The sequence below is a fragment of the Lontra canadensis genome, unplaced genomic scaffold, assembly GCF_010015895.1.
Source record: "Lontra canadensis isolate GAN:19392208 unplaced genomic scaffold, GSC_riverotter_1.0 scaffold35, whole genome shotgun sequence".
Taxonomy (NCBI): domain Eukaryota; kingdom Metazoa; phylum Chordata; class Mammalia; order Carnivora; family Mustelidae; genus Lontra; species Lontra canadensis.
In genome coordinates this window covers 11710634-11729570 of record NW_022631029.1, presented here as the reverse complement: position 1 = coordinate 11729570, position 18937 = coordinate 11710634, and positions in this window count along the sequence as shown.

Below are 18937 nucleotides of genomic sequence, written 5' to 3'. Positions count from 1 at the left end.
GTGCCGTCTTTAATGCCCACCACCGATTTAGCCCTTCCCCCACTCACCTTCCCTCCAGCAACCATGTTCGTTCTCTGTATTTAAGTCTCTTATGGTTTGCCTCCCTCTTTGTTTTTACCTTATTTTATTTTTCCCTCCCTTCCCCTATATCCATCTGTTTTGTTTCTTAAGTTCCACACGTGAGTGAAATCATGTGGTATTTGTCTTTCTCTGACTGACCGACTTTGATTAGCATAATACCTTTTGGGGTGTTGCAAATGGCAAGATTTCATTCTTTGTTGATTGCCAAGTAATAGTCTGTGTGTGTGTGTGTGTGTGTGTGTGTGTGTGTGTGCGTGTGTGTGTGTCTCCTTTATCCATTCATCAGTCAATGGACATTTGGGCTCTTTTTGTAATTTGACCATTGTTGATAGTGTACCGCAAGGTTTAAGATCATTCTTAGTAGTGAAATATTAAGACTAAGATTATGCGGGGCGCCTGTGTGGCTCAGTGGGTTAAAGCCTCTGCCTTTGGCTCAGGTCATGATCTCAGGATCCTGGGATCGAACCCCACACCGGGCTCTCTGCTCAGCAGGGAGCCTGCTTCCTCCTCTCTCTCTCTGCCTGCCTCTCTGCCTACCTGCGATCTCTATCCGTCAAATAAATAAAATCTTAAAAAAAAAAAAGACTAAGATTATGAACAAAATAAGGATGTGTCTTCTCACATCTATTCGCCAATGTACCAGAAGTCCTAGCCTGTGCAATAAGGCAAGGAAAACGAAATTCAAAGGCATAGATTGGAAGGGAAGAAGCAAAACCGTCTCTACAGAACATGCTTGTTTACGAAGGAGTTCAGAACATGCCGCCCCAAACTACGCCACTTTGCTATATTGACTATTTTGAGCTGAACACTTTCGAGAAACAACAGATATGGGAAGGGTTCTCTGACCTCTCTCTTTGTATCTAAAAGCACGTTATAAATTTTCCAGTAAGACTACCCTATGTCAGGAAGAAAACATGCTTATTACCAGACACTGGGATGGACCACGAATAAAAACCTACTAAAGGGGCGCCTGGGTGGCTCAGTCGGTTAAGCCGTTGTCTTCGGCTCAGGTCATGATCCCAGCGTCCTGGGCTGGAGTCCTGCTTCTCTCTCCACCTCTGCCTGCCACTCTGCCTGCTTGTGTGCTGTCTCTCTCTCTCTCTCTCTCTCTCTGACAAATAAATAAAATCTTAAAAAAAGAAAAACCCTACTAAAACAAGCTTATCTTCTAGTAGCTTCCCTCCAAATATCCCATAGTCACTCTCCCACAATTTACTGCCCCTTCACCAAGCCCCTTTGCCTTATTACAGCCCCATAATTTATTGTTTTTGTTTAAAAGGGTATGCAAGATTTGGGTCCTAATGGCTTCCTCAAGTCTTCATTTTCCTCCTGAAGATACTTGTATACATGTAAAAATATGAAATAAAATGTGGGGTTTTTTCCTGTTAATCTGTCTTCTATCGACTTAATCCTTAGGTCCAGCACAGAACCTAAGAGGGTAGAAGGAAGACTTCTTGTAAGATCTCTATAGTGAAAACCATGACACACTCTGAGAGAATTTAAAGATAACTGTACCATGCTCAACAGATTGGAGGATTCAGTCTTATTAGCATGTGAATTCTTCCCACACTGATCTATAGATTTAACACAATTTCAGTTATAGTTCCAGCAGCCTTTTTTTTTTTTTGTAGAAATTGAAAAGCTGAGTCTAAAATGTATATAGAAGTGGTAAGGACCTAGAATATCCGAATAAATCTTGAAAAGGAAGAACAAAGTTGGAAGTTTGAAATGAATAAAAAAAAGTGAAATGCTGATGGATGGGTACAGGAACGAAGAGATTAGTGGAAAGACAAAGCAAGTATAAGAAAATGTTAACAGTTGAAAATAGGCAGTAGATATACGGGTGTTCACTCTAGCATTCTTTAGACTTTTCTGTACATTTGAAAAATGTCATCATAAAATGTTGAGGAAAATTGTATGAGTCTTTCTTGAAGGTCTTTTGGGAGGGACCACTTAAGACACAGCACACAGAGGGGTGCCTGGGTGGCTCAGTGGGTTAAGCCTCTGCCTTCGGCTTGGGTCATGATCTCAGGGTCTTGGGATTGAGCCCTGCATCGGGCTCTCTGCTCGGCAGGGAGCCTTCTTCCTCCTCTCTCTCTCTGCCTGCCTCTCTGCCTACTTGTGATCTCTGTCTGTCGAATAAATAAAGAAAAATCTTTTTAAAAAAATCATCAACAAGAAAATAAAAAATAAAGACACAGCACACAAAAAAACCTTCTAAAAACCCTCTACTCTTCTAGTTCCTTAAGTCCCACACCTAACTTGTCACTATACTCATGCATTGTTCTCCTGTTCCAGAATGTGAGAAAATGTATCTGCTTTTTTCTAATAAAAAGGGAGATCTTAAATGCAGATATCAAAGGTAGAAGTGACTAAAAATACAAAGACCTAAGGCAAGAAACCAATTGCATTCCTCTCTTGATAATTATAGGTTGTTTCTGACCTCAGATGGTAATTTAGACTTGGTTCCAAGTGAGTACGTACGATGGACTTCCAAAAATCAAGTTTACCTTCAACAGATGAGATCATTCCATCACTATGGACATTTGAAGCAATATGACTAAGGCTAAGTAGGGCAATTGAAAGGAAGAATTTCAAACATGTTGTACACAGGAACAGCATTGCCAGAATAATATAAAAGCTCACAAGATAATCAACTATTTTGAAAAGGACCTTATGCAACTGGAGGTAGACATTAAAAGAGCCTTCTAAAGTAATTATGTTATTTCCCATTCTGGCAGAGAAGAATAATGGATGTTCATAATGATAAGCTTATGTTATCAAGATTAAATTATAAGGGTGCCTGGGTAGCTCAGTAGGTTAAGGCCTCTGCCTTCTGCTCAGGTCATGATCTCAGGGTCCTGGGATCAAGTCCCGCATCAGACTCTCTGCTCAGCAGGGAGCCTGCTCCCCCTGCCCCCGCCTGCCTCTCTTCCTACTTGCAATCTCTGTCAAATAAATAAATAAAATCTTTTTTAAAAAATTACAAAAAAGATTAAATTACAAGCAGTATACTGTTTACTACAAGGCATTATAAATAATTTCAAAGACTTCCAATAGAAAGAATAAATCTTTAAAAGTGCTGGTGTTAGAATATCAGTTATCTGAAGAATTTACCGTGTGGGACAGCTCCTTCTCTTTCAGAATTTCATATATTATTAAATTCACTTCTGAATACATCTTGACATTTCGTTTCTTTTAGCCTGGAATATGATCTTCAAGCCGAGACTCCAAAACATCCATTATTTCTAGAGGTGTAGGAGAGACCTCCTGATGCGCCCATCAGGGATTTATGTTGTAGCAGCAAGAGAATGACTAAAAGGGAAAAATAAAATTGTCTATTTCTGTTTGAACAGTCCGTCAAATGCATAGTACATCCAATGAAAGACCAGTATGTCCAAACGGTGTTTTGTGGAGTTTGGTATTTATGACATATTCCTAAGAATAACATATTGGAGGGGCCCCTGCGTGGCTGTCGGTGGAGCACCTGCCTTCGGCTCAGGTCATGATCCCACAGTCCTGGACTCAAGTCCCACTTCAGGCTCCCTGCTCAGCGGGGGGTCTGCTTCTTATTCTGCCTGCCGCTCCCCCTGCTTATACTCTCTGTCTCTCTGACAAAAAATAAAAATAAAAATAACGCATTTGGTGCAGTAGTTGTAGATGATACCTATGTGGTTAACCCTTTGACATTCACCCCTTTTTCCTTCCTAGAATTCTGGTGAGGACTGGAGGTAAAGACCTTTGTAACACTCTTACCCAGTGTCCAGCACATTAAGTAAGTGCTCAGTGAAGTGCAGGCTACTATTACTTTTTATGGATTGTGGCGACAGACTTTTTAAAAGTATAACATGAGAACCAGGAAAGAGAAAACAAGAAAATTATGTTTCTGTTCATCAGTACACACCCAGTTCTCATTTTCCCAAAAAGTGTCCAAAATGTTTGGTGTTAATTAGCCAAGTATGTGGGGGGTTGTTTTCATTTTAGTTCAAGATTTAGATTTTTATCTCCATTGAGTTTAAATGACATAACACATACTCTCATTTTCAAAAAAAAAAAAAAAAAAAACCCAAACCAAATTGAAACAGGTAGGGTAAGATGAGGAAGCTCCCTTGTCTGCCTCCGAGTCCTATCCCAAGTCTTCCCAAGAGATATCAAGCCATATCTGTAACTCCAAGTCACTCATCTCCATAGCAAACAGCGTTCACATACCACAACCTCATCCTGGGCATTTCAACAGAAGATTTGATTCTCTTAGTCATTGCATAAAAATTCCAAGTCCTCCCACAACTGAAGTTTCCTCTGCAGCTTGATAATAATCCCAACACATTTGAAAGGAGTTGGCAAACCCACATTTCCCCCCAAATGCATGTATCACTGGGTGAACTTGGGAATTCAGGAGACTCGGATACACCAAAAAATTTTGGAGGCACCATCCCATCAAAGAACCTGGAAATAGGAGACTCAAAAGCTCACGGCCACAGCCATCCACTTGAGTCACCTAATGTTGGAAGAAGCTCATTTCTTCCTGTCTGTCTGTCTGTCTGTCTATTCGGCTCTGAGGAATATAGTAGATTGTGGGCCACAATTTAGTGAAAGTATCACGGAGAGGTTCCACAAGGCTGGGAGGTCTTTGTCTCTTTCTTTGTCTCTTTGTCTCTTTCTTTGTCTGTGCAAGTTATCCCATGGGCTGTGAAATGAAGAAAGTGGCTTTCAAAATTAAATGATTCCAAAGCAAATAGGCCAAGTGGATGATGAAAATTCAGTAGGATGTCCTTGCCGCCATTCTACAGGTGGTTTTCTAGGCAATCCTTTTATTTTGTGAGCAATCTGTTCTGTGGCTCTTGCTATTCTGGAAGGATTGACGGCATCCATTACCTTTCAAATAGAGCAGTTTTCAATTTAGCTACATTCAGCAACCTACAAATCAGTCTGCAAGGCCCTGCGAGGGAAGATGGCTTTCAGGCCTCAGCTATGTTGCAGGTGAATTCTGCCGAGAGCCGTAATGTACAGAAGCTCTGAGACCTTTGATGAGCCATAAGTAGAACAACATCAAAAGTGAGCTTCCCCCTGTGTGGGACACGTTCAAGGAGAAACTTAGCCAGTGGCATTATGTCACAGGACTCTGTAAATAATGGGAAGAAAGGAGGCAAAGGTGGTATTTATTTCCTCATTGCATGAAAGTAGATCTCCACTGGGAAAAGATGCCCGACATAGAAGTGATCTGTAAATTCTCATCAACTTCAAAAATGGCAAAATGAAAATAGTCACAAAATATTCCCATTTCTTGTAGCCTTCTAGAGCATTGCTGAAGAGTTGGTTGGCTTGTGAGTAATGTGTTAGTTTGCTAGGGCTGCTGTAACAAAGTATCACACACTGGGGGGCTTAGACAGCAAAAACTGACAGTCTCACTGTTCAGGAAGCTAAAGGTCCAGAATCAGGACATTAGAAGAACTGGTTTCTTTTGAGAGAAGGATCTGTTCGGAGCCTTTTCCCCTCGACTGGTGATGGCTATTTTCTTCCTACATATCTTCATGCCATCTTCTCTCTGTGTGTATCTCTGTGACCAGGTTCCCCCTTTTTGTAAGAGCAGCAGTCACATTAAATTAGGGCCCACTCTTTGGGGCACCTGGGTAGCTCAGTGGATTAAGCCTCTGCCTTTGGCTCAGGTCATGATCTCAGAGTCCTGGGATGGAGCCCCACATCGGGCTCTCTGCTGAGTGGGGAGCCTGTTTTCCCCTCTCTCTCTGTCTGCCTCTCTGCCTACTTGTGATCTCTCTCTGTCAAATAAATTTAAAACAAAAACAAAAACAAAAAACCTTTTAAATAAATAAATAAATAAGGGCCCACTCTAATTACCTCACTTTAACTTCATTCTCTCTCTCTTCATTCTCACCTCTCAAATGAGGTCACATTCTGAGATGCTGGGTGTTAGAACTTAAACATACGAATTTTGAGAGGTACAAAATTAAACCCACAACAAGAAATTTAAGTGTTCTAAAACTATCTTCAGGGGGCACCTGGGTGTCTCAGTCGGTTAAGCATCTGCTTCCAGCTCAGGTCATGATCCCAGGGACCTGGGATCCAGGCCCACATTGGGCTCCCTGCTCTGCAGGGAATCTGCTTTGCCCTCTGCCCCTTCCCCTACTTGTTCTCTCTCTCTCTCTCTCTCTCTCTCTCAAATAAATTTAAAAAAATTAAAAAAGAATTTTTCAGAAAATACAAATTAAAAAAATAAAACTATCTTCAGTGATATGATACATTTCAAGACATTCCTAATTTTCCTTTTACTCTGTTTCCTGTCGAGTCTCATTATAAACATAATCAGCCTCAGCAAAATCAGTTTTGAACTATAACATAGTGTCTCACATATAGTCGATGTACAATAAATGTGGTGATTGGAATCTGATTTTACCTCAACACCTCTGAAGATTTTATCATAACCCTGATAATGAACCTGCCAAATGTCATTGGGTCCCATGGCATGGAGCAGACTCCAGCTGACTGCAAAACCCTTGGTATCTCCAACTGTTCAAATCCATGAGTTGTCTGAGTGTGTTGGCCTGTAAATTTTTATCCTGTTCCAGTTTGCAGGTTAAATATGGCCATAAGCCACCAATTTTTTTTTGTTGAAAACCAGACATTTCCAATAATATACTGTGGCAACTCCACAAATACGCTTCTTCTCCCTCCTCTACTCTGTTGTTGCTGTTGGTGGCTTGTTTAGTGACTTTCTGGAAGGAATCCTGTAAAGGCTTTATCCTTTGTCATGTGACGTCACTGACGTCCCTGTCCAGTTAGCTTAGTGGTTAGACATTTCTTTCAATGTTTGGAACCCGTTAAGTTTCCCACTGTGCTGAAGCCCTCTGTGTGTTGGGGCCTATCTTCAGCGTTCAGTCAGGCAGTCGGTGGTTCTGCCTTACCCTTTACTTCCTGCTTGTGCGGAGTCTCAAGATCACCGAGGGCTGAGAACTTAGGGCCTCTGGGGTGTTTCCTGACCACACATGGGCATGGGTATGGGCACAGCCCTCGTCATACAAGGTGACCTTCTAGATTGCCAAGAACCTGTCAGAGCTTTTCAAAGCCCCTATGGTCATCTCGTTCCTGAGTTTTTCCCTTTAAGTTTCTGGTTAGCCTATTGTTTGTCCCAACTGTTATTTGCTGACACAGGTGATTACAAAGTTAGGCCATTACTTTTCACTGTTTTCAACAAATGCCCCCGGGGAAAGTCTCTCCTGTACTCTCTGAGTTCCAGCAGCCTTGCAATTGGTGTTTTATAGGGAACTTCCAGACGGGTCAAACAACGACCATTTTCTATGAATGAGGCCATAAGGAAGCACCAACCCCATTCCACCCCTGTAATGGTGGTCAGGCTATCAGCTCCCCAAACTAAGGCAGAGCTCGAGAGGAAGGATGGAAATAGGACAAGTTAACATGCCAGAAAGATTGCTATTCTTACTAAGATTCACTCACTTTTCTTGATTACTTGCTCTCCAGATTGTTGCAAGCCTTTGGTTAATTTCCACACGGTTCTGAAAAAGTTGATTCTGCCCGTTTTGGCTAGTTTTCTCATTGCTTTCAAGTTGAAGAGAATTTTTGGAGATTCTTACTTCACTATTTTGGCTGATGTCTTTCTAGAAAGTGTATTATTTTTATGATTTTTTAAGTTAAAAAAGTACTTCTTAAAAAGAACTGTGGTAATAAAGTGATGTGGGGCTATCTACATGGTATTTGATATTTCCCTAGTTCCCAGAAATCTTATCACATTATCATTCATCACATTACTGGAACAGTGGATTTTCCTCCCATGGGTATAAGTTTTGTTGTTTTCTCTTCTTTATTAAATTTTTATTTTTATTACATGTTGTGTTTGAGGGGCGCCTGGGTGGCTCAGTGGGTTAAAGCCTCTGCCTTCGGCTCAGGTCATGATCCCAGGGTCCTGGGATCGAGCCCCAAATTGGGCTCTCTGCTCCGCGGGGAGCCTGCTTCCTCTTCTCTCTCTCTGCCTGCCTCTCTGCCTGCTTGTGATCTCTGTCTGTCAAATAAATAAATAAAATCTTTTAAAAAAATAAAATAAATGTTGTGTTTGATAGATTAAAAGAGATTTATCAAGAAAGACCAACTAACTACAATGTGTATCAATCCTGATTTGAAAAATGAAAACTGAAAAAGAAAAGTGACAATTAGGAGGGGATTTTGAACATTGGATGTTTAATCATGTTGAGAAATCATTGTTAATTTTTTGTTGGTGGGAAATTGACATTGCAGTTATTTGTATTTTTAAAAGTTCTTGTCTTTTAGAAATGCACACTGAAGTATTTCTTTTTTTTTTTAAGATTTTATTTATTTCAGTAGGCAGAGATGCAGGCAGAGAGAGAGAAGGGGAAGCAGGCTCCCTGCTGAGCAGAGAGCCCGATGTGGGGCTCGATCCCAGGACCCTGAGACCATCACCTGAGCCGAAGGCAGAGGCTTTAACCCATTGAACCACCCAAGGGCCCCCCACACTGAAGTATTTCAAATAAAACTACATAATGTCTAGGAATTATTTCAAAATAATCTGAGGAAAACAGGGAAAGTAGATGAAAGTATTCATGAAGCAAGACTAACTATGAGCTGATAATTGTCTAAACTGGGTAATGGATACCAAGTTATACTATTCTGCTTTTCGTTGTTTGACGCTTCCATCATAAAAGACTTGGCATATTGTTGTTATTGTTGTTTGTAATGTGACATTTCTTCAAGCCTGAGCCTGTGAGGAATTTTAGCCATTTCTAGGGGATATATCTTAAAACAAACCTTGTAAACTTGTGGTCCTTGGGTTCTATTTGGCCCATAGGCACGTTTTGTTTAACTAGCATTGGTTTTGTTTTGTTTTGTTTTTAAGATATGAATTAGTTGGGCTTCTGGGTGGCTCAGCGGGTTAAAGCCTCTGCCTTCAGCTCGGGTCATGATCCCAGGGTCCTGGGATCAAGTCCTGCATCAGGCTTTCTGCTAAATGGGGAGCCTGCTTCCCCCCACCCCCGTCTCTCTGCCTACTGGTGATCTCTGTGTGTCAAATAAATAAATAAAATCTTTTTTTAAAAAGATATGAATTAGTTACCAACATTCTAATGCTTTAAACACGGAAATTTCAGATAATCATCCAGATTTCAAGCTTGTCTTGAAGCCATCAGAAGTTCTGGCTGCACTGGACCTACATCCCACACAGTGACAACTGGCTGGAATGGAAAAGTTTCTGTACTCTTTAGAGAGGAAAGGGACTCTCCATTTGCCACAGGTCCCATTTTCCTGGCCTTTGCAGTCACCCAAATGTGCCATTCCTGTCTTACTATGCTTCAAAACCTTGTTGACAATGGGAGATGAAATGAAAAGTAATCAATAATTTACTTGAGGGGCACTTGGGTGGCTCAGCCAGTGTCTGCCTTTGGCTCATGTCATGATCCTGGGGTCCTGGGATCAAATCCTGCACCTGTCTCCCTACTCAGCAGGAAGCCTGCTTTTCCCTCTCCCACTCCCCCTGCTTGTGTTCCCTCTCTCTCTCTGTGTCTCTCTCTGTCAAATAAATAAATAAAATCTAAAAATAAAAAAATAATTTACTTGAGTTTAATCAATGTATGATACAGCTAGACATTTTGTTCTGAAGAACAAAAATGGTTTAAGATATAACATTTCACCCATGTACAAAAAATTTGAACGAGACAGGAAAATATCTTATGTAAGACTTGTTGCCAATTACAACACTTCTAAGGTGACAGTCTACCAGCTAGGCTTCAACAGGCAGACAGCAAAACTAAGTCAATGACAGAGCAATTGTCTTTCATAAGATAAACTATGGAAACAGGTGCTTAAAAAAAGTCAATTCTGTTAAGAAGTGCACTTTCTGTGATGGGCATGGGGTGTTATATGGAAGTGTTCAATCGTTGTATTATAAACCTGACACTAATATTATATTGTATGTTAACTAACTGGAATTTAAACAAAAATGTTATTTTTTATTTTTTTTTAAGATTTTATTTATTTATTTGACAGAGATCACAAGTAGGCAGAGAAGCAGGCAGAGAGAGGGTGGGGGGGAAGCAGGCTCCCCGCTGAGCAGAGAACCTGATTTGGGGCTTGATCCCAGGACCCTGAGATCATGACCTGAGCCAAAGGCAGAGGCTTTATCCACTGAGCCACCCAGGTGCCTCCTCAAAATGTTATTTTTTAAAAAGGATTTTATTTATTTATTTGACAGAAAGTAGGCAGAGTGGCAAGCAGAGGGAGAGGGAGGAGCAGGCTCTCTGCTGAGCTGGGAGCCCGATATGGGGCTCCATCCCAGGACTCTGGGATCATGACCTGAGCCAAAGGCAGCCAGCCACTTAACAGACTGAGCCACCCGGTCCGAACTCCTAAATAAAAACTTTAAAATACAGTTAACTCACCAACCATAAATCTTCCTAAGTTTAAGGCATGTGATCACTTAGAGATCGGGCTAAAGTGGGAGAATTTCTGAGTGACAGAAGCAATCTCGAGCATCCTTCATTTCATTTCTAGCTCCTACTGTTCCTCCCAAGATACTCTTTACAAGATTAACGTCAGCTGCCACTTCTCTGGAATTCTTTTCTGACTCCAGCCAGGGAATAGGCACTCTCCCTCCACCACATCCCAGGGGCACTTCCTGTGTGGTTCTTCTAGGGCACGTGACCATCTTACAGGAGTTATTTGTGCTTTCATTAATCCCCTTTTCCTTACAGAGAATGGAAGGTCCTTAGGGGCAGAGACTCTGCAGCCAGACTGCCTCGGTTTCCAGTCCTGCTTGACCACTTGTTACCTGTGAACAAATTACTAAATCTCTCTAAGCCTCAGTGTCTTCATCTATGAAATGGACATGATAATCAGACCAATTTCAAAGCATTATTAGGAGGATTCGCTGAAGTCAGACATGTGTAACAGGATGTTAAGATGGAAATTTTTATTTCAGTGACTGGATAGAACAAATATAACATTTTGCAAAAGGAACTAGAGCAAGATGTATCTTTTCAAAGTAGCCATCTGAAAACCAGCTCCTTGTCTGCTGCTGCCAGCCATGTCACCCTGAATGTGTCTGACAACCAGTTCTGAACTCCCTAGCCTTTCTTCACATAAGAATGCAAAAGGGTTCAAGGGAGAAAATTTTTAAAAGGTGAATTTCTTTGGGATTAGTTATTCTGTGATTCCCATTCCAAGGAGAATGGGTAGGGAGCTTCCCTTCTTTCATCTCGAGTCACCAGAGGGAGGCTTTAAGGAAAACACCTAGAAAGATGCAGATGTACCCCTGAGTTCTGGAAAGACTGTTAGGTGTGTTGATTATATTAAAAAGTTGCAGTTCTGTGATAAAAGACAAGAAAAAAAACAGGGTGGCTGTTAGAAAGATAGTATGTTAGTAACATCTAAAATGTGTTAAAGATAAAGGGAATAACGGACTATATCTTTTTTTTTTAAATGAAATATACAAGAGTATGTCTTAGGATAGAAAAGGTTGGAAAGGCCAAGTTGTAAGGTAGGGAGTGGATCATACCACCTCCAGACTGACAACTGTGTTACCCCTAAATTGTTCATCCATTGGTGATACCCTTTATGGTCCTACTGTGAACCCAGTGTTCTTCCCAAAATGTGCACGTAGAACCCAGTGCTGCTCAACGAGCTAAATGGCAAGCTAATGACTCAAGTGTGTCTCTGACAGAGCAAGCATATTGGCTCTAGGCACTGAGCCTCTGCTCATTTTCAGATCTGGTTCTTACAACCACACCATCAATGGAGAAACTTATGTGGCAAGAGGACTGGGGCTGAGAGGGGACAGATGAATGATGAGAAACAGAAGATTCAGATCATGCAGTCTTTCTGCCCTGCTTGAATACTGCCCCGAGGTGTGATAAACCTACCCATGTGTTTCCTTTGTCCTTCATTGTGTGTTTTAGATTGATTGACTCAATCATTTCATTTAAGTAACCTATTTTTGTCTATGAGTGATTCTATTTTGTAATCTCTGGGATAGCTTGCTGGATGGTATACCAGAAGCTACCTCTGCATCAAGGTAATTTCTCATATAACGGTATCCGATGTCTGCCTGGAAAACCTAAAAGTTGAGGAATGGTCTCGATGGCTGCCTTAAAAGCAGGACTGAAGGCATTGCTGCTGCTATGTTGACTTGGCTGGCACTCCCAAAATGTGGCAAGCAAAGGATGTGGGAAGGGCCTGGGATTATGTTGATCTGGTAGCCTGGCAGGGTGCAGGGACATCAGCAGAAGAGGCTGGAGGTAAAACATAGATTATCCGAAGCAGAGGAATGAGCTCTGAGCAAGCCAAGATCAGGAATTGAGATGTTTTGGTCTTGTTTGTTTGTTTGTTTTGTTTTGTTTGAGTGAAAGAGAGAGAAAGCCAGAGAGAGAGAGCACAAGCAGGGGGAGCAGCAGAGGCAGAGGGAGAAGCACAGACTCCCTGAGCAGGGAGCCTGGTGTGGAGCTTGATCCCAGGACCCTGGGATCAGGACCTGAGCTGAAGGCAAAGGATTTAACCCTCTGAGCCACCCACATGCCCCAATGCTTTTGGTCTTATCAAGGGTTTTTTTTTTTTTTTTGTGATTCAGTTGAAAGAATTTCCAAAGGACCCACAAAATCTGGGTTTAGAAAACACCAACTCAGATTATGGAGGACCATAAGTAAGAGGTTTTCTGGTCCTCTTTGCTTCCTCTCCCATCCCTAGAGGTGTCTGAAGCCACAGTAAGCAACTCTAAGAGGTAAAGGAAAAAGCTGGACTGGTAACAAGAAGAGGGAACCACCAAGTCATAGACATTTCCTGCCTACAGCAAACCTCACCTGAGGAAGGGAAAAGCCTTAATTTTCCATTGAGATCAGGGGTTTTACTATTACTTATAAATGGACATTTTTCTTATTAAATTTGGATAATGTGACCTGTGAGAAAACGGAGAAGTTATGGGACACACCCAAATTTTCATTTAGGCGCAGAGAAGAACTAGCCCCACTGAAGAAAATGTAAAGGAGTATTGAGAGACAAAAATAAAATTATTATCAGGACCCATAGATCTAGCTTGCTCAATACAATGATACTTATCAGAAGTGCTCAGAATAGTACCTGGCAAATAGCAAGTCCTAAATAAATATGAGTTATTATTACTACCTGTGCCACTGCCTAGCATAAAGATTTGTACACAGTAAGAGCCTAATAAATGTTTTATCAAGTTGAACTGAACTCATAGTAGTGGTAATTGAATAACTTCATGGATCTTTAAGATCTAGAGCAAAAAGTAAAGGGTCCAGAACTTTTCTGAGGGCCTCTCCTGAAATCTACAGCTCATTAAAAAGGATAAAAAGAGAATACCCTATGGCATCTCAAGGTCTTTTTTTTTCTGGCTTATATCATAAAAACTAGACAGGCCCTAAAATAGGCCCCACATCACCCAGAGGGTCAAAGGAAATCATTTGCTTCACTAGTCTTAAATTTCAACAGTCATTTTAAAGAAGATTTTATTTATTTATTTATTTATTTGACAGAGAGAGACAGCAAGAGGGAACACAAGCAGGGGGAGTGGGGGAGGGAGAAGCTGGCTTCCTGCTGAGCAGGGAGCCCCATGCGGGGCTCAATCCCAGGACCCTGAGATCATGACCTGAGCCAAAGGCAGATGCTTAATGACTAAACCATCCAGGTGCCCCATCAACAGTCATTTCTTTAGCCTAAGACTGAAACACTGCTTATTTGTGAGAGAACTAAAGAAAACAAATTGCCCGTAGAGAATATTCCAGAGCACACTCGGTGGGCACTGCGCAGACAGAACCTCCCAGATTTCTTGGACCTTTGTAGAACGTAGGCACAACCCACGGTCTCTGCAGCCCTCCTCTGCTCTGTTTTAGAAGGCAGCTTAAGTCTTGCATTTTACTGTATACGAATTTAAAAGAACTTAGCTTATTTTCAGTGTCGACTCCCAGTATGCTATTTCCAGAGAGTGCCTTCTAGCTCGGAGGCAAAAATCATTGAGCTGAATTCTGATTTATTCCCCTAAAAGTAAGAAAGTTGCCACAGCATATTTTTCCGTCCTAAATTCTATCAAAGGAAAGGTTGTTAGATCAAACTCTGATACAACAAACTTTTGAGTTTGTTTTGTTTTGTTTTTGAGGCTTTGGTGGGGGGGCAGGGTTCAAGTCATTTGCCATTATATAAAATTCCATAAATTTTCTAGATTAACAGTCCTTTTTTTTTTTTCAGTATGGTCCAAACACTGGTAAGATGATTCTATTGTCTGTCAACAATCAGCTACCCAAAAGAAGGGCTAAAGGTCTATAAAGGTCCATAACCCCTTTTGAATGCTTTAAAAAAAGTTTTCTTGGGATGCCTGGGTGGTTCAGGGGGTTAAGCCTCTGCCTTTGGCTCAGGTCATGGTCTCAGGGTCCTGGAATCAAGTCCCGCATCGGGCTCTCTGCTCAGCAGGGAGCCTACTTCTCTTTCTCTCTCTCTGCCTGCCTCTCTGCCTACTTGTGATCTATCTCTCTCTGTCAAATAAATAAATATTATCTTTAAAAAAAAGTTTTCTTTTTTATTTAGTAGTATGTGAGGCCTCTGAAAAAACACGTGTTTAAAACGAACGTTTTTGTTCAGTAACCTTGCCAGTGGATCATTCGCACAATTTGGACATGCAGATTGGTCTCTACTTTGATCAGCGGTCAGGATTATTTTGAGCTAACTAGCACGGACTTTGAAACTATGTTTACTTGATTCTTGCCAGACTCTGTTGGGACTTAAGGGAAACCAAAAAATATTGACAAACACATGAGGTTTGCTGTAGGCAGGAAGTGTCTGTGACTAGGTGGTTCCTTCTTGTCAACAGTCCAGCTTTTTCCTCCACCTCCTGGAGCTGGCTTACTGTGGCCGCAGACTCATCCAGCGATGGGAAGGGACGCAAAGAGGACTGGAAAACTTCTTACCTATGGTCCTGCAAAATCTGAGTTGGTGTTCTCTAAACCCAGATTTTGTGGATCCTTTGCAAATTCTCTCACTTGCTGGGAATGCATCTCATGTGTGGACTTTCACAGGTATTATGCATATACTTCTGTGTAGGAGAGCACTTAGGGATAGCAAACGCAACTTTATTAAATAAAATGTCCTTTAAGTTGTACTCCAAAAGTTAACAACTACCTGAGCAAATCCTTTAGTTATTAATTGCCTATCACTTTTTTTCTCACTCTGCGAGAAAAAAATATTGGGGACAATTTTTAAAGAATTGCCCAAACCATTCAATGAAACCAAAGATGAACCCTCACTTTCTAACAAATGTAACTTTAAAAAATTATGGATATTTTGATTGATTTTTATTGCTATTTGATATTCTTTATATTTCTAATGACAAAAGAAAAATTTATTGTCAAAAATTTGAAAGCTATAGAAAAGCACAAAGAAAAAAAATTAAAAATTAGAGCTCTCAGGGTGCCTGGGTGGCTCAGTGGGTTAAAGCCTCTGCCTTCAGCTCAGGTCATGTTCCCAGGATCCTGGGATCGAGCTCCACATCAGGCTCTTTGCTCAGCAGGGAGCCTGCTTCCTCCTCTCTCTCTTTCTCTGCCTGCCTCTCTGCGTACTTGTGATCTCTGTCAAATAAATAAAATCTTTTTTAAAAAATTAGAGCTCTCATAATCCCATTTTTAGTATATTTCCATATACACGCATTTTTTTGCACTAATATACTGTACATACTTTGTAATATGCTTTTTTCACTGAACATGGCATGAACGGTTTCCCATTACCTTGGTGGACAATATGCTATCGTATTCTAAAACCTAGCCAGCCCCCATTATTGCAGTTAGTGGTTTCCATTTCTTCATTCCAAATAACCTGGGGTAAAGATCCTTGCACATACCTGAACTCTCATCGTTTCTTTAGCAATGTTGGGTTAAGGATATGAACATTTTCAAAGCTTCCGATGGAAAATGTAATTGAACTTGGTTTCTTTGGAATTTTGCATGTCTAAAAGCAGTGACTCCAGTGAAGTCACTAGTCACTAGGCTTCCCTCCATCCCGAAGCTGAACTCCCCGGTACCTGGTTAGCTGATTAAGCCCCAGTGTGACCTGTTTGTTCTGCCACTTCTGCCGCAGCTGTAAGCCTGTGCGACAGCCCCTCAGTCTCGTCTGCCAGCCCTGCCGGCGGCATCTACATCCTCTGCTCCCCGGCCAGCCAGCTGACTATGGCACAGGAACTGCAGAGATCAAACGGGTCAGAGACCCAAGGTGACTCTATCCATTTCTGCTTGCTTCTCTACTTTTCTGGGCATATGGTCTTCAGCACACTTGTGAAATGTCTCAGTCTGAACGTGAAAGACTGGGTGCCACTAAGAAGAAGCTAAATACGTTCAAAATGAAACGAGAAAATAATATCAAGCAACACTTCTTCAGTTGCCAGATTCCATTTTCAGAGTCTCTGTTTCATACTTCCCATCAAAAACGAGTTAGGGTTTCATAGCAAAAGAGATGAATTACTGATCACTGTGAAAGATGAATTTGTGAAGTTAAGAACCATCTTTGACCTTGGGTGTTATGAACCAAGCTAATGTGTTATACAATTAGTAAGGAGAAAAGATGTTGAGACATCAGCAATAGACTGTCTGGCCACTGAGTTGAGGTGCCAACGACCTCCTCCAGTATCCTTTTGAGCCTGGCTAACAATCTTTCCAAGGAACATTCATCACTGGCCATAAAGAAATTTCTTTTAAGAGGCTACAAAATAGGGGCACCTGGGTGGCTCAGTGGGTTAAAGCCTCTGCCTTCCGCTCAGGTCATGATCCCAGGATCCTGGGATCGAGTCCCACATCGGGCTCTCTGCTCAGCGGGGAGCCTCCTTCCCCCTCTCTCTCTCTGCCTGCCTCTCTGCCTACTTGCGATCTCTGTCAAATAAATAAATAAAATCTTAAAAAAATATATTAAAAAAATTTTTTTAAAAAAGAGGCTACAAAATAAACTCTTTTCCAATGAATCTGCCAATGAAGGAACCAAGAATGTCAAGATAAAGTATGGTTTTATTTATGTTTGGTTGTGGAAAGATGAAAAGCAGTATATTGATTGAAAAAATAATTTTTTAAAATCACCCACACATTTAACTTACTATTTATAATGGCCCTTTCTGCTCATGAGAAATAATGTGTTTTGACTATGTCAGGAAAACAGTTGTTCTAAAAAATTTATTTATACATCCATAAGAGACTCTTTAAACTTCAAGGCAAAGCAGAGTTTATGACTTAACCTAAACTGTCACTTTGATTTGGTTAAACAAATGCATCGACGTGACTTCTGCTATGGAGGATTAGGTAATTTGCTATGAAATTCCTTCAGAGGATAACTAAAAAGAATCTGGCTGAAATAATTAAAAAAAAAGATATTTTCAAAACTTAGGGAGCTAGTAATTGAGTGAGGAATTTCTCGATAAAGATCTAAGAGAAGATGTGCTTGAGAGAGGTGAGTCTGTCATGAAGGTCACTACTGCCCCAGAGGAATTTGCCAAGCAGTGCTTACAACAACCTTGCTAACCTAGGGGATCCAAGTTTGGCATTCTGAGTTACAGGGGAAGAAAGGAGACATGTTCTTCATGGAGTATCTGTATCTTTTGATTTTTTATATCATGCTCAGGTATCACATTTTTTTTTAAAGATTTTATTTGAGAGAGCGAGCATGCGCCAACATGCGTGCACACGTGGGGTATAGGAGAGGGACAGAAGCAGAAAGGGAAGACTCTCCACTGAGCAGGGAGCCCAAAGCGGGGCTAGATCCCAGGTCATGACCTGAGCCCTAGGCAGACGCTTAACCAGCTGAGCTACCCAGGTGCCCCCGCTCAGGAATCACATTAAAACAAAAACAAATCTAAGGACTATTATTAAATGCTCTGCTCTGACCCATTTAGTGAAGAAGAATAATGAATCATATGTTCCTTAAAATCAATGGGTCTATAGCTCTACTCTAATTTTTTCAAGGCAAACCATAACAGACTCTTAATCTCACAAAACAAACAGGGTTGCTGGGGGGAGGAGGTTAGGGAGAGGGTGGTTGGGTTATGGACATTGGGGAGGGTATGTGATATGGTGAGTGCTGTGACGTGTGTAAGCCTGATGATTCACAGACCTGTACCCCTGGGACAAATAATACATTATACATTAATAAAATAATTAATAAAAAAAAGTCAATGTTATCTTGAGAGGTATAAACATAGTAATAGAATGTACATTTCCATTTCTTTACTCCATTTTTCAGGATCTAGAGATAGGGCTGAGAAAGAAATACTTTTTTTGTACTAGGGAATGCAAGTCTAAAAATACCAAAAATCTGCTTTTAAGGATTAGTCAAAAAATGAGACAATGAAAGAGCTAAGATTTCTGAGCCTGAACGCAATAAAGAATACAAGACAATAACTCTAAGAACAAATCCATAAAAGGTTAATAATGAATATATATGTCAAGTATCTTCCATGTTCCCTAAAGGCAGTATTGGGGGCATCTTGTTGTTTTGATGCAACCCAGCTTCCCTTCACTACCTTGTGGTAAACACTACCCCTCTTCAATTCCCAAACCACGTGGTTTCAGTGGGGTTGACCCCAGCTCCTGAGGTAGCGGTTTCACAACAGCCCAGCCCTCTGGCCAGGGGATTGGTGCAGAGATGGGAAGGTGATTAACTTTGATGCCTAGGGGAATTTCATGCATTGGAATGTTTAGAAAAGAAAACCCAGGGGAAGCTATTTTGCAACTTCGAGAAAACTGAGATACATTTAATCTCCAGGAACCACCTCCCCTTCTATGCTGAGTACTACTGATTTAATAAGTGAGAGGAGACGTATTATAGTACAGGAATCAAGAGC